The sequence below is a fragment of the Juglans microcarpa x Juglans regia genome, chromosome 6D (genome assembly GCF_004785595.1).
Source record: "Juglans microcarpa x Juglans regia isolate MS1-56 chromosome 6D, Jm3101_v1.0, whole genome shotgun sequence".
Classification (NCBI taxonomy): Eukaryota; Viridiplantae; Streptophyta; class Magnoliopsida; order Fagales; family Juglandaceae; genus Juglans; species Juglans microcarpa x Juglans regia.
In genome coordinates, this window is record NC_054604.1 from 37,841,714 (window position 1) to 37,859,182 (window position 17,469).

The 17,469-nt window shown below is 32.2% G+C and overlaps 1 long non-coding RNA gene across 1 annotated transcript; it reads left to right on the top strand.

Moving 5' to 3' along the window:
- The first annotated feature begins 1,440 nt into the window (after window positions 1-1,440).
- Window positions 1,441-14,425, top strand: LOC121235765. The gene is made up of 3 exons (XR_005934595.1): window positions 1,441-1,826; window positions 7,550-7,552; window positions 14,414-14,425. It is a non-coding gene; the product is annotated as an uncharacterized LOC121235765 (long non-coding RNA).
- The last annotated feature ends 3,044 nt before the right edge of the window (window positions 14,426-17,469 follow it).

A 17,469-nucleotide genomic window follows, 5' to 3' on the forward strand; every position in this document is an offset into this window, starting at 1 on the left:
TATTTAATTTTTAATTTTAATTTCAACTCACTTGTTTTATGTCATCTCAATCTCAGGTAAGTTGCTTGTTTTTGAAGCGGGAAAGATAGCCGTACCAAATTCCAATCAAGGGTCCCCATCGTGTTGTGATGATGATGCATTTGGTGGATCTCACTGACAATGTCGTGGCACCGTGGCCCACCCACGCTGACCAGTGACCAATCATGTGATTTTTATTCTTATTTCCTAATGCTTTTCACGTGGCCCCCTCGCCCCCACCCGACAATAGATGGCACTGGCACCGCATCTGCATGCCATCTCAACTTGACGTAATTTGACCCTATCCTTCTCTCTCTCTCTCTCTTCTCTTTCGTTTCGTGCGTTTGATTTTTGTTTGAGCCGTCACAACAGTGGCTATTACATTACAAATTGTTATTTCACTTTTACAGATTTAATTCATTTTCAACCTTTTTTTATTTTTACTTATAAAGTTTAATTTTATTTAATATATAGGCAATATAAAACTAAACACATCACTTTTGGTTTTTTTTTTTTTTTTTAATACAAACACATCACTATTTTTACAATCTATCCATAACGTCAATTATTCATATTTTCTTATCTGGGGAATCAGTAAATCACCCTATAAACTCATCCATTTATTCAAGCTTTTAATAATAAAAAAAATTAAATACATTCTTGGTTCAAGAGTTTTGTACCTTTTTAAAGTTCTGATATTTTTAGAAAAATTCAGTTTTACCATTTTCCATTGGATTCATCAAATTAATTAAATGGTTTTTTCTTCTGTGCCCAGCTAGCTCCGCATGTCCAATGCTGCCACATTAAATAATAGAAAAAACTAAAAATGATTGAAAATAAAATGCAGGTGGAACCACTACCCTATTATGATTAAAAAAAAAAAAAAAAAACCTTTGAAGGAGTAAGTTACGAGAAATCGTTTTATTTGTTGTCAATTGTTTTTTATCAAAATAAATTTATTTTTATTATAAATAGTTATTTTTATTGTAAATAATTATTATAAATATATATATATATATATTTTTTGTAGTGCGTGCCAAGCGATGAGCTCCATTTTAGGGCCACCTTGTCACCTTGCGTAGGTAAAGATTTCATTTGCGTGAGAAATTGAGAATCCATTCCATGACAAGGTGGCCCCTCCAACTCCCCGAGTGAGAGGGGAGGACTTGCTTCCTATGACTGGAAAGTGGATTTCCTTGAGTGATAGGTTGGCTTGCACAAAAAGTTCGAAAACCCAGCCCACCCAAAAGACCCGACCAGACCCGTCCGTTAAAATTAGTTTGGATTACATTTCGGGACGAACCTGTTAAAAATCAATTTCAACCCGACTAACACGCGTTTATAAATTCTCAGTTCAAACTTCAAACCCTTGCCACTCGCCCTCCTCATTCACTTCGTCATCAATGAAAGACGAGTCCGAATCTTGGAGCTCCTTCGCCTGATCCACCACTGTCCCAACTTCTTACTTTGCATTCTTCGCCAAATCCTCCAATGCAACCTTCGAGCCATCTCTTTCTCTTTCTTAGCCCAATCCAATTATTTTCTCTTACGTATTCAACAATTCACAAAACCACACCACTCGGCATCAAAAAAGGAAGGAAGCAAAGAAAATCTTCCTGGCTTTTTCAGCTTCTGCGCACTTGCTTTTCTCGAGTTGTGCCTTCGTTTTCTTTTGGGGAACTGAAAGCTTGAACTGGAGGTGGAGAATCAGAATACAATACCCACCCTTCCCCTTTCTTTTCTTTTACGTCTCCTCCTTAATAATATGAACCATTTTTCATACTTTTCCTTTTTTGGTATATCCATATGTAAATATATATGATGATTTAATGATGAAGAAACTATATATATATATATATATATATATATATATATATATCTCTTCTATTATATAAGTGGCTATTTAACGCCACCTAACGGAAATTCTTGTTTTCCGTTAGTTATCTGTTAAAGCATCGTTAAGTCACCTGCATGTTAAAGCATCGTTAAGTCACCGTGCAGGCTTTGGCAGCGGTTATTTTGAGTTTATTAGTTTTGTCCTCTTTCATGCTTTTGCTATATATTTTTTCTGCTCAATTCAGAAGCTTTTAAAAGCCGGTAAGGTAGTGAGTTTACTTTTTCTTCTTATCCTTATCCTTTTGTCAGTTTTACAGTTTTTCACATCTTTATCCATTGACTAAAAGGTTATTTTAAGTTTATATACCTTTCCGTGACAGCAACGAGGTTCATAAGGACTGAAATTCACGCAAATTGGTCAGCGTAAATGTACAGAATAACTGAAATTAAGAATTTTCGACTAATAAAACTTTTGACGTGTCTTGATGATCTTATCCTTTTGCTAAGCACTTTGAAGAATAATCCCTCCATCTATTTTCAAACAAGCTAGGGATCCCCGACAATGCCATGGAGTTTGTGTAGCCTTTCCTCCCAGCATGAAATTTTAAGCAACTTTTATTGAAATCTGCATAGGATTGAGTCATTAATCTTCTTCGTAAATACTCTCTGGAGATATTGGGCATTTAATCTTGTCTAGCCTCTTTTTATGGTCCTTTTTTTTTATGTATTTATAAAATACCATTAATATAATGAAATGCAAATTAGTTTAAAGAGATAAGGCGGGGTAAGCTAAGAAAGCGGCCATTGGATGAGTCATCTACAACAGCATGTGCAAAACTCACTGAAGAAGGAATAAGAAAGAATAAAAAACACAAAAAATAAAAAAAGACCTAAAACATTAAAAAAAATGTAAAAACACAGAAAATCAATACATGTTTAGTCAGTTTTGGAGTTTTTCACATCTTTATCGTATTAGGTTATTTTGAGTTTATTATTTTTATCCTTTTAAGTTTTCACAGTTTTGTCAGTTCCTTTTTAGTTGTATACTTTTTCTTAAGGTTTATTATTTTTATACTTTATATTTTGCCAGATGTGCAGTAGAACATTTTTATGTTTTCTGTCTACTCTTTCTGTTCTGCAGGTTGAATCAATGCTGCTCTGCAGATTGAACCAGTGCAGGATATAGGCAATTGTGCTGTTTAAAAACAAAACTCACAGAAGATGTTTAGGGAGTATACATCTAAGTGGATAAAAAAAAAAACTGTACAAAAAAAATTATACTCCTCACTAAACACAAAAAAACACATGCATGCATATTTGACGAGTTTTGGGAGACATTGCACTTTATAAACAAAATGTGTTTTGAGAGGTCAAACATAACCAAACCAAACCACATCTATGCAGCCTCTCTTCCAAATAAACAAATTCTGGTCTTTGCTCATTATGCAACTTCACTTCCAAGTAAACAAATTCTGGTCTTTGCTAAGGATCAAGCAAATTGTCATAGGTGAATAAGCAAATTCGGTGTTCATATTGAGCAAAAACTCTTCTCTTCTTTTCTATTTTTTACTTTTACTGGTTTTTTATGTTTACTTCTAATTTTTACTGGTGATTTGTTTTCAGCTGATTTCCCAGTTCTGTAAGGTGTTCTTGGGTGAGAATCAACTGGACATTTCTAGCTCTTATCTTTGTAAGTATATGATATTATTTATTTTCTCCTGATGTTTGTTAGCCGGAGATTTAAAAAGTTGGAACCTTCTGTTGTTTAACCACTGTGAGTGCATGCTTGTTTAGTGTAATATTTTCTGATGGTTGTTTAGTATAGTGCTTTCTGACTTACTTTTTTTTTTTTGATTAATTGATTATTGCTTAGTATTATCTGTGAGTTATTTTTAGTAGTTTGTTTTCAGATCTTGTTAGTTGAGAGCTGATTTCCCAGTTCTGTAAGGTGTTCTTACATGTTTTTCTTCTCTATTGTTCCTCAAAGTTGGTTCCTTAGCTATCTTTGTCAAAATTTATGGCCGAATCATATCAACAAGAACAGGAAAGGGCTAAAGTCAAAAAGGCTATGCAAGAGGAAGTGCTAAACCAGATTTCCCCCTTTTTTTTTCCCATATTCTTGAGTTTAAATTTTGAATCACAACAATTTATTTATTTTCTCTCTTTTCCTGAGCACAACATGATAATGGGTGCCCACCCCTCCTACTTTCTCTATCTTTCTTAGCAAAGAAGCATTTATTTGATAAACACATATCTATTTATCACTTTTATGAAACTATATATCTAATTCTATTGGTATATAAGAAATAGACCAATCTTATCTTTCATGCCAGAGTTTTTTCATTCTCGATCATATTGTTAAGAGAATATTAATTGTTCATTTAAGTGATACAACAAACAAAAAAACAGAGAAAGAAAGAAGAATAAACCTCAACAGATGTTTATATCTTTGAAGATATTGTCTCTAGATTTATTTTTTATTTTTTCTGTTTGATCTTTACTTTGTTTTTTCTATTGTGAATCTGTAGATAAATTAATGGACGTTGTTCGGATCTATTGGTTTTTTTCCCGTTTGTAAATCTCCACATATTTGAAATTTGAGATTTCAAAGTAATTTTAACAGCACAAGCCTAAACACAAAACCTAATAACACAAACACAACCACAAAAATCCAAAATTTCAGATTCAAAAATCCTAATTAAACAATAACATAATATCATCAAGCAGATTTGAGATTTCAAAATAATTTTAAAAACACAAAAAAAACTTACAATGGGGAATCGAAGACAGAGGCTGAGGTGAGGCCGACGGTCCGTGCGTGATATCACTGGTAGGTTGTGGCTAGGTTGTGTGCGACGAAGAGTGGGCTGAGGGACGACAGAGAAAGGCTGAGGAAGAGAGACAAGAGACGAGAGAGTGACTTAGAGACGTGACAATGAGGCGGCAGAGACGGGAGAGTGAGGCGAGACGAGAGAGTGATGCGAGAGAGTTAAAGAAAACCAGAGAGAGGACGTGGTGGTGGGAGAAACAGATAGACACGAAAACGAGGGTGGGTGAGTTCGGGGGGATGGGTATGGCCGCCCAAGGTTCAGCAAGAAGAAGAAGAAGAAGAAGAAGAAGAAGAAGGAAGAAGAAGAAGAAGAGATGGGAGAAGTGAGGTTTCGTGCGGCGCATCAGAGAGTGGAAGAAAAAAATATAAAAGCTTTAGGGTTTCAGCAACAAGAAGAAGAAGAAGAAAGAAGAAAGAAGAAAGGAGAAGAAATGGGAGAAGGGGGACCGTTCGGTGCGGCGCAATAGAATGGGAAAGACAAAAGCATGAACCCTTAGGGTTTCATTTCAGCAGCGCCAAAACGGCGCCGTTTCCGAAGGGCTGGGCTTCCCTTTTTCTGTTATACGGGCTGGGCCCGAAGTCATCCACATAAAACCCAACTGAAATAGATCACTATAAAATCATTATAAAAAGTCCAAACTCAAAGAAAAAGAATAGAAATGAAAAAGATTAGAACATAATTACTTAAAATAAGATAAAATAACCATCCACTTAAAAAACAATGCCAATAATAAACTTCAAAATTTTTTTTTTTTTTTGCTTTAGATCTGAAAAATACATAAGTGTTAGAAATAATTTTCAACCTAACTATTTAAAATGTTAAATAGTTATTCATTACTCTATTTAAATGTTATTCTTGTTATTTAAAATGTTATTCATGTTATTTTACTATTTTACATTAGTAAAATAAAATAATGAAATATTATTAGAAAATTGAAGTTTATATCATATATTATTGTGACAAAGGAAGCTCAATCTGAAAACAAAAATAATATATAAGAAAACACATTAATACAAAATACACAACAACTTTTACAATAATAAATACAATCATAATAATAATAAATTGAAATTAAAGAAATAATAATATAAAATATTATTAGAAAATTGAATTTTATCTAATATATTATTGTGACACACACGGCCCAATCCGAAGAAAACACATTAAAACAAAATACACAATAATTTTGACAATAGTAAAATAAAATAATGAAGAGGCTCATAATAATAATAATAATAAATTTAAATTAAATAACCAATAATAATATAAAATATTATTAGAAAGTTGATATTATTGTGATAGAAAAGGCTCAATCCGAAAAACAAAAATAATATATAAGAAAATACCTTAACACAAAATACACAATAACTTTTGCAATAGTAAAATAAAATAATAAATACAATCATAATAAAAAAAAATTGAAATTAAAGAGCCAATAATAATATAAAAAATTATTAAAAAATTAAAATTTATATAATATATTATTGTGACAAAACAGGAGAAGTGTATAAATAATTCTCGTGTCCTCATTGGGTTTTGGATTAATGAGAAAGTGTATGAATCACACAGGTAATGTATGTTTTCTTATTTTTTCAATCTGAAAAATAAAAATAATATATAAGAAAACACATTAATACAAAAATAATATATAAGAAAAAACATTAATACAAAAATAATATATAAGAAAACACATTAATATAAAATACACAACAACTTTTACAATAGTAAAATAAAATAATGAATACAATCATAATAATAATAAAAAATTGAAATTAAAGAGAAAATAATAATATAAAATATTATTAGAAATTGAAGTTTATCTAATATATTATTGTGACACACACGGCCCAATCCGAAAAAAACACCTTAATATAAAATACACAATAATTTTGACAATAGTAAAATAAAATAATGAAGACGCTCGTAATAATAATAACAATAAATTGAAATTAAAGAGCGAATAATAATATAAAATATTATTAAAAATTTGAAATTTATCTAATATATTATTGTGACAAAACAGGAGAAGTGTATAAATAATTCTCATATCCTCATTAGGTTTGGGATTAATGAGAAAGTTTTGAATAAAATACTATAAACAAGTTTTAAAAATTGTTTAAAATTTTTTGCATCATTCCAAAATGTTTGAAAATGATATATTTGAACAGTCTTTTTGTGCTTATAATAGTGTGTATGTGTACAATACAATCAAAATTTACAATGTATTTTGTATCTAAACAGGAATTATCGTCGTTGTCAAGAGATCTAAATATATAAAAGACTCTCTACTATTCGTTACAAGACATGTAAGTGTCTTTTTATATAATATATATATTTCTTCTTTTGCTAGACCCTACTTGTACTTTTTAGTAGGTACTTACTAATAGCAAATTAATTGTTTATAGTATTTAAAATGCGACATGAAGGTATGCATTTCGCATTAAGTAGTTATTAATTATTCATTTAGTTTTCGTTGTGTGGAACAGTATCCAACCTTTCGAAGAATTGTTTGCTTCATTAACATAATGAGAAGTGGTAAGATTGTGTTAATGAATTATGTAACATTTATTTTTAAATAGTAATATTAATTTTGTAAAAGTTAAGCTTGAAAACTCTATTTTGAAGATCATGGAAAACAACCAGCAAAGAAAATCCCGTATAAAGATTTACCAGAAGAGAAAAAGGAAGAAGTCCGTAGAAAACAAAGAGAAAGATATGCTAAAAAAAAAGCGTTTAGAAGCAATTCCATCCAGTTAAAAGATTCAACTTTATTTGGGGATGATCAAATGATTACGTCAATTGATGAACCTTCAAATAATGATGTCCAACATATAAACAGCATTCAGGACTTCGCTGTTCTACAGAAGGTGTCAAAGAGACAACGAATTTTTCACGCTAATGTTGACATCAATGAATTGACTTCATCTCATGAAGTATGTGTTCCTCCTGTGTTAATGTCTGTATGGTTGGTTCAGAGGCAACTTCATCATTAAACAATGTGACGAATCGTTCTGATTGTCCGAGTGATTCTATGGATTCTCTGATATGCAAATCGGGAAACACATATATAGATGAAACAACCGTCTCTAATCAGCTTTTAATTCAACAGGTTTTCCTGAAAATATTTTTTTTATCTTTCTTATTCAAGCAGTCTTATATTCTTTTTCATTGAAATTTGAAAACATCCTATTCAAATAGGCTCCATATGTTATTCGAGAAGAGTCAAGCTTTGAAACAAGTATACCGCCACCGTGTAGGGGTAAGAAACAAGTATAATTATATTATTCGTTCTTCTGATTCTTTTGTCAACTCTTGTCACTCTCCCAATATTGTCCTTAGTCAAATCATTCAAAGAATTCGATGGGTTTACGCCTATTTTCTTGTGTTCATTTTATTACTGAATAGGTGGGGGGCATCGCCACTCTGTTGGACTTCGACAGTTATTACAAGTCGTGCCATATGAAGCATATTCTTTGCCATATGTCCCTTGTTGCAGACATTGTAAAGCAAAACGATTCTATCACGAGACAAACGGATTTTGTTGTGCTGATGGGACAATTTCTTTGGTCGCAAATGATGTCCCTGATCAGCTTTATGATCTTTCTACCTCTAACACAGATGAAGCCGTGCATTTTAAAACCTATGTTCGAACTTATAATAACAAGTTTGCATTTACATCTTTTGGAGTTAAATTCGATAGAAATCTTTGCAGACGGAATAGAGGGATTTATACATTCCGAACTCAGGGACAAATCTATCAATATATCAATGATTTAGTGCCTTTAAATGGCCGTCCTTCTTATCTCCAACTGTATTTCTATGATACTGAGCATGAATTGGAAAATCGCATTTCTGATTCTGGCAGAATGAATCCATCAATTATAGCTCAACTCATCGATATTCTTCGCATCAATCCATACTCTTTGTTTTTCCGGTCTCTTGGTGATTTGCCAAATTTGAAAAATCAAGTAATCCATATAAGATCAGATGCTGGCCTAGATCAGCGTGTATTCAATGCCCCGACATCTTCACAAGTTGCAGCAATATGTGTTGAAAATGAAGATGCATATCAGTTGGAAGGACGGGACATTTGTGTCTTCAATCATTCTGGTGGAAGTCATATAGTTCAGTACTATTTTGGCTGCTATGATCCACTTCAGTATCCGCTGTTATTTCCTTTTGGGGATACTGGTTGGCATCAAGGCATTCGAAAGGTCAATAGAGGAAACATATTAATACGTGATCAAACAACCCAATCAATAGATCCTCACCAATCAATATCAGCAGAAGAGTTGCTTAGAAGAGAACAACGAGGTGAGAGTGTAAATTTAATCTTCCCATTTTGTACTTAGTTTGTAGATATCCAATTTTATAATGTTTCGTTCTTCTTCAACTTTTGTAGCATCAAACAGAAAAACGAAGGATCCCATTGTTTCATGTCGTGAATATTATTCCTACAAATTGCAAATCAGAGAGAATGTCAGATCAATTTTATTACTATCTGGTCGTCTATTGCAGCAATTTGTTGTTGATATGTATGTTAAGATCGAGACATCAAGATTAGATTATTTTCGTACCAAACAACAACATATTCGATCTGAGTTATATCAAGGTATTGTTGATACCATAACACTCGGGGAAACTAATGCTTCGAATGTTGGAAAACGAATCATTCTGCCTTCGTCGTTTATTGGAGGTCCAAGAGACATGCGAAAAAGATATATGGAAGCAATGGCTTTAGTTCAGCGTTATGGTAAGCCAGACATTTTTTTAACAATGACATGCAATCCAAATTGGCAAGAAATTTCAAATGAATTACGCCTCCATGAGGAGAGTCAAAATCGGCCTGATTTGGTTGCTCGGGTGTTTCGTGCAAAATTAGAAGAATTAAATGATCGTTTATTCAAACGACAGATATTTGGAAAAGTTTCAGCATATGTTTATGTTATTGAGCATCAAAAAAGAGGGCTTCCACATGCTCACTTTTTAATCATATTACAGAGGGATTGGAAACTCTATGCACCTGAATCTTTTGATGAGATTGTGTCGGCAGAAATACCTGATAAAAATACGAATTTACACTTACATAATGCTGTTGTCAAGCATATGATACATGGACCATGTGGGGTGTTGAATCCAACAAATGTTTGAATGAAAAAAAATGGTTATTGCAAAAACCATTATCCAAAAAATTTTGCATCACGTACAACTGTTGGAAATGACTACTTTCCAATATATAGGCGTTCTGACAATGGAATAACTGTCAACGTGAGAGGTCATAATTTGGATAATCGTTGGGTTGTTCCATATAATCCGTATTTGCTTGCAACATTTGACTGTCACATTAATGTCGAGATTTGTTCTACGGTAAAAGCAGTCAAATATCTATATAAGTACATTTACAAAGGGCATGATCGTGTTGCTTTCAATTTGGTTTCTGAACAAAATAATCTACAAATTGATGAAATCCAACAATTCCAATCGGCTCGATGGATTGCTCCGCCTAAAGCTATGTGGAGAATATATGGCTTCATTGTTAATGAAATGTATCCAGCAGTGTATAGCTTACATTTACATCTTGAGGATCAACACCAAGTAACTTTTCGAGCAAATGAAGACTTAGTCAATGTTCTCAACTCTGATCGGTCTGCAAAATCGATGTTAACAGAATTCTTTGCATTAAACCGAGTGGACGAGTATGCCAGGACGTTGTTGTATAAAGAATTTCCAGAATTCTATGTTTGGAACCAACAATACAAAGAGTGGACTTGTCGAAAAAATAAAACTGTTATAGGTCGAATTATTACAGCAAATCCATTTGAAAGTGAGAGGTATTATCTACGGATATTACTAAATCATATAAGAGGACCTTTGTCATTTGAAGATCTTAGGACAGTTGATGGTGTTATGGCTCCAACATTTCGTGAAGCAGCGACTATGCGTGGTTTGCTACAGAGAGATAGTGGCTTAGAAGATTGTTTACATGAAGCAGCTCTATATCAAATACCATCCAGTTTGAGGCGGCTTTTCGCAACTATATTGGTTTATTGCAATCCAACCAATCCGAGAGAGCTTTGGGAACGTTTTGAGCAAGACATGTCGGTTGATTTTAGGTCAACTGAAGATTCTATGCTCAATATAAGAATGCAAGTTTTGCGCTCAATCTCTTTTACACTTGAATCAATGGGAAAAGACATTAATTCATTCCATCTTCTTGATGACAATATTTGTTTCGATGAAGACCAATTTGAATCTAGAGAAATTGATGATGAATTGGCTGTTGAAATTCCAGAAGAAGATATTGCTGCATTAGAATCCCTTAATAATGAACAACGACATGTTTATAATGAAGTTTTGGGAAAGGTTTTTTCAAATAAAGCTGCTACATTCTTCGTTGATGGCCCTGGTGGGACAGGAAAGACATTCTTGTACAAGGCACTTCTCGCAGCAGTGAGATCAAGAAAATTAGTGGCTCTTGCAACTGCTTCATCTGGTGTTGCTGCATCTATCCTTCCTGGAGGTCGAACAGCACACTCACGCTTTAAGATTCCATTGGATACTGACGAACATAGCATGTGTTGTGTCAGTAAACAAAGTGCCATTGCAAAGCTATTGCGTGTAACAAAGTTAATTATATGGGATGAGGCCCCTATGTCAAGAAAACAACACATCGAAGCATTAGATAAAATGCTACGAGACATTAATGATTCAGAGTTAACATTCGGTAGAAAAGTTATCGTTTTTTGTGGAGATTTTCGTCAGGTTTTACCTGTGGTTCGTAAAGGAACAAGACAAGAACAAATCGACGCCAGTTTGGTTTCTTCCTATTTGTGGCCTACATTCATCAAGTTTCATTTAACTCAAAATATGCGAGCAAGATTGGATCCAATTTTTTCAGAATATGTCTTAGAATTAGGCAACGGAATGCCACCAATCACAGTTGATGAAACTATAAAGATTCCTGATGGCATGCTTGTTTCGTATGAAGATGACTGCACTTCTTTGGATCATTTAATAGATGCCGTTTTTCATGATATTCATGAATATTCAATAAATATTTCAGCTATGATGAATCGGGCCATATTAACACCAAAAAACAGTTATGTTGATGAAATAAATGCATCGCTAATTCATAGATTTCCTGGTGAGCTTAGGCAATATTATAGCTTTGATGAAGCAATAGATGCATCTGAACAATTAATCATGGAGGATTTTTTGAATACTCTAACCCCAAATGGACTTCCTCCTCATGAATTGTTACTGAAGATAAATTGTCCCATCATGCTGCTTAGAAACATTAATCCTTCAGAAGGACTATGCAACGGAACACGCCTAATTTGTCGAGCTTTTGATCGAAATGTCATTGATGCAGAAATCGCAGTTGGACACCATAGCGGAAAAAGAGTCTTTATTCCAAGGATCCCATTCTTACCAACTGTTGATGAAAATAGTGGTTTCCCATTCAAACGAACCCAGTTCCCTATCAGATTAAGCTTTGCAATGACTATAAATAAGTCACAAGGGCAAACGTTGGATTTTGTTGGGATATATTTACCTCAGCCTGTTTTCTCACATGGTCAATTATATGTGGCTTTATCAAGGGCTAAGACTGCATCTACAGTAAAGGTTTTAATACGGCCAGTGTCGACTGAACGATCAGAAAAGAACTGCACAAAAAATATTGTGTATACAGAATTATTAAGATTGGGATGTTCAGGTTAATATTATATAGGTAATGATTCAATTGCATAATTTGAGTTTTATATTATATTCTTGAAATATTTATTGTATTCTTTAATTTTCTTTGCAATTTCCTTTCGAAATTTAGTATTGGGTTTATCATACTTATACGTTTAATATATTTGTATATGAACAGCTTTAAAGATGAAGACGGTTTATACATCGATAAAAGATATCACTCCAAATATAAGAAATTGGAAAATAAAAATGATCGTGGCAGACAAGTCACCCAAACGAACAGGGCAACGCTCGCCAGTAAAGTACCAAAACCTAACGTTGATTGATCCAGAGGTATAATATTTATTTCTATCTATCATCTTTTATTTTTTTCGATATACTAAAAACTTGTAAATGATTTTCTTATTCTTGCATCCTATTTATTAAATTTGTTTATTTGTTTTTTTACTACTGATTTGTTGGGTTTTTTTTTTGTTTCATTTTTTAAATCGTTTCATATTATATAAATGTAGATGATGTTCCGTTTATTTAGTTCTCTTCCTATAACACATTTAAAAGAAATTATTTTTTTTAAAACCCAAAAACAATTTAAAATTAAACAAAATTATTATGCTCAATTATTCACAATAATTTTTTGTTCGTTTTAATTGCTTATACTGTACAGGGAAATCGAGTGCAAGCCACAATATTTGATAAAGATATTGACTCACGAGATAATACTTTACATCTTTTCCGGTCATATTACATCAGTAATGCATATGTGAAGCCGCTTGATCCAAAGTATAGAATTGAAAAATATGAATATCAATGGATCCTAAATTCTAGAACGATAATTGAGGAAGTTCCGAAAGATGAAGAACAATTGGAGCCACCGAAGTACCAACTCGTTCCATTCAACGAACTAGACGCTTACAAAAATTCAATTGCAGAAATAGGTAATTGACTCTTTATTTTAGAATATTTGATTATCAATATATTAAAAATTTAAATCTTATTTCTCAGATATTTTGGCTGTTGCAATCCACATCAAGCCATGTAGAGAGATAACTTCAGCGCATGGACCGACAACTATTCAGGAAATTTACGTCATTGATCAAAGGTAAAAATATTTTTTTGGGTAGGTTACTCTTTTAGAATTATGTTTCATTCTTTATTTCTTACATATTTTGTTAATTCTTTTTTTTATTCCAATTTTGTAGCTTAAACCCCATATGTTTAACTATGTGGGGTCAATTTGTTCAAGATGAATGCAAAACAATCTCAGAAATAATAAAGACAAAGCCAGTTATACTTGGAACAGGAATAAGAGTTGGTTCTTACAATGGTATTTTTAATAATTAACAAAATTATATTTTTTTTATATTGTATATGCTTGCATTAATTATGATCTCTATTTCCAATGAAGGATTGTCTCTTTCATCGCGTCCGAAAAGTAAATTTGTGATCAATCATGTTCTTCCTGAAGCAACTTCATTGCAAGAGTGGTAATTATCACAAATATAAGTCATTATTTGTTTCATGCCACTTGAATATTGAAATCTCCATATTTTTATTTTTTATGTTGCATTTGTTTTTATGAATTTTAAGGGCGGTGATTAATGACTTATTACTTGAGAGTATTATTGCAAAATGGTTGACATACCCGTCAACATCTCTATCTTCTGTTGGTATTCGAGAAATTATCAAGAATTGTGATGTTGCTGAGTTCATTAAAAGTTTACAACCCATGCAGGTAAAATCCTATTCTTTGTAGCAGATTGAAATATTTATGCAATCAATTCATCTAAAAAATTGTTTCTAATGTAATGTAGAAAGCAAGATTTTGGATAAAGGCGAAAATAATTGTGGTTGACTTGCGCCAGATATTTTTTTACATGTCATGTATTGGCTGCAATAAATGAACTGGGTATGATTACAATGATACATTCCTTTGTTACCATTGTAAACATCAAAGCATTTCTCAACCACGGTATGTATCTTTCAAATTTTTTGTTTTATTTGATGATTTACGTAATAGATTTAATGTGTAGCTTTTATTGATTCTAACTTAAAATGACATTTCCATCAAATTTATAGTTCTCGAGCATATGTTGAACTCGACGATGGTACAGGAAAACTATCTGCTATTATGTTTGGTGAAGTTGTAGAACAAGCATTCGGTTGTTCGGCAGTTGAACTCATGAATCACACTGGTGATGTATGTTTTCTTATTTTCCATTAAATTTATTGTTGTGAGTAAAAAAGTTCATCTTAGAATTTTTGACATGTTTACTACATTATCTATGAGCACATTGAGTTTTATATTAATTTCCCATATATCTGTTCTTTAAATTTTTATTAATCATGGAAGCTTATTAAAAATTTTCTTTACAGGAGCATCTACCATATATTGAAAATCTTGTAGCAGAAGTCTCGCAAAAAGAATGGATGATCCAACTTTTAGCAGATCCCAATCGAATCAACCAGCAGCAACACAAGAATTTCAATGTCGTCTCTATTGATGCAGTAGAAGATGACACAAAATGATGCATCATAGTAAAAATATCAAATGACTCATATTATGAACTGATATTTTTGTTAGTTTTGTAAATATGTGTTTGATTATGTTATATTATAAACTAATGTTTTATAAATATTAATGTTTTACTGAACTAGGCAAACGTGCTTTGCACATTGTTCCGACCTAGTATATTAAAAAATCCGTTTGACCTGACCCGAAGATGTTCGGGTCGAGTTGTTGTTTCTTGTTGGCCGGTCAGGCCCAAACCCATCACGGATTGACCAGATTGTAGGCCTAATTAAAATAATTTTATTTAAAAATTTTTATATCATACATCATTTACATAATATAATTTGAGTTAAACGATAAATTATAAAATTTAAGTCTAATTATATAAATGACATTGCGTAAAAGATTTCAAATAATACTACTCATCTAAAGTATTGATTATAAACAGACAAAATGATCCTTTTTCATTCAAAATGAAAAGTCAAAACATCAAATTGAATGCTTCTTGAAATTCAGAGGCTTGCGTTTTAAAAAAATGCAAAATCCAGGACTCAATTAACGCTGCATTCAACCCAAAGTTAAAAGTGTATTCAATCATTGAATCATTAGAAATAAACATAATTCTCATCATGAAACCAAAATAAACAGTTTGGAAAATATTGGAATATGTGTTTTGGAAAATAACATAGATACGACTTATTTTATAATTATTTAAAAAACTTTGTTTAGTTTGAAATATAGAGAATTTTTATAAAATAAGCCGTAGTTCTAAAAGCATCATTGCTCATGTTGTTAATGCCCAAAAAGCATAATTCGAAAAGAAAGAAAGATCCATTATCGAACGTGTTGAGGTAGGCTGGGTCTCGATCGGTGAGGTGAGGAGCCCGGCCTGGCCGTAATCCGATACGATTGTATGGTATCGATGCATACATACATGGAGGTGAACAATATTTAAATGTATAGAAAATAAGAAGAGATGGATATACAGATTTACGTGATTCGGTACTAGGCTTACTTCTACGAGGGTTTAGAGATAAGAGATTTTACTATAATATGCTTGTTTACAATCTCTCATACCCTCACATTTATCACTGTATAATAGGAATTGAAAATCTACTTGCTGAAGAAAATATTCTCTTTAGAACTCTCTATTTAGAGGTTGAAGAAGAAGTTGAAACCAAAAATCCCTCCTAGCGTTCCCTTCGAAATGAAGTCTTGAAACCGTAGGCTCCCGTCCCTTTTATCTGATCATTTTCTTGCGTGTGCTTTGGTAGTAATGAGGGATGTCTGCTTTGCATGTTTGACTCTCTCTCACTTTCATACTTTCTCCTGACACCTCATTGTCTATTGACACCTTCACCCCTTTATCCATTCTTGTTTCATTTTCCTCTCTTTTCTTTTATCTTCTAGTGATGGACCTTTGATTGACTGGACCTTGAGGATCATTTTGGACTTGGTGTAATATATATATATATATATATGTATATATATAAATAAATATAAAATACACACGCATCATCACTCATGTTCCTTTGATTGGTTTTAAGTCCATTTCTTATCAAATCGGTTTGAGTTTCTTTAGAAATTACGCAAATGTCCCTATATTATAATGCAACAGAAATATCAATTAATTCACTCAATAAATTAGTTAGTCATTAATCACGCAATCATTTAATAATTAAGCAATAACGTAAAGTAAATAAATTTCATAACACTAAGATTGTTATCGAAGGAAAACCTTTTAAATAACTATTTAAAGGTCAAACCCTACGGGACAGCCAAATCCAGAAAAGTCAATTTTATTATTTGAAAACCAATTACAAGTAAAGTTCAATTACAAAATTTTTGTCAATCGACACTCTTACTTGACCAAAAAAATGACCCATTTGTCTCTAACACAGTAGCAGTTAGAACCTCTGACGATTTTCAAACATTAACCTTTATCCTGGATCCTAACCAGTAGGATCCCTTAAATAAATAATATGATAATCAATTTGAATTGCAGTAGGATTCTGTTGACGAAACAAATCTGATAAGAGTTGGATCTGTAGTAGGACTCTGTTAACAGAAGGACTCTATTGCGAAAAATTCTACTGACACGTCTGTTGACACTTGGCGCTAAGTCTTCTCAGCAGATATAGTTTCCATTCAAATTATTCATAGGATAATTTCAGACTCCTTATAATTTGGATACATACACTCTCGACTTATCTAAAACATTGTCTAACAACCTCTAGAATTATATCTAATCAAAGTAGCCATAGATGAAGTTAAATTGTTTTACATTCATATAAATTATAAAACTAAAGATAAGATAAACTCTATCATCTTATTCACTTAATTATATCCAAATTTATCAAATTAATCACCTAGTTTTAAACAAATTTTTACATCTACATCTTTATTTTAGATGAGAAAGATTTTGAGCCTTCATTTGTAGATTTTTTTCAATCTAGATTTTAGATTTTTTTTTTTTTAAAGAGATATGCGAGACCTATATACTATAAGATTGTATTCGCTTAAAAAAAATTACATCCCTTTTGTAATTGGATTAGTATCTCTTAAGATTCATATTTG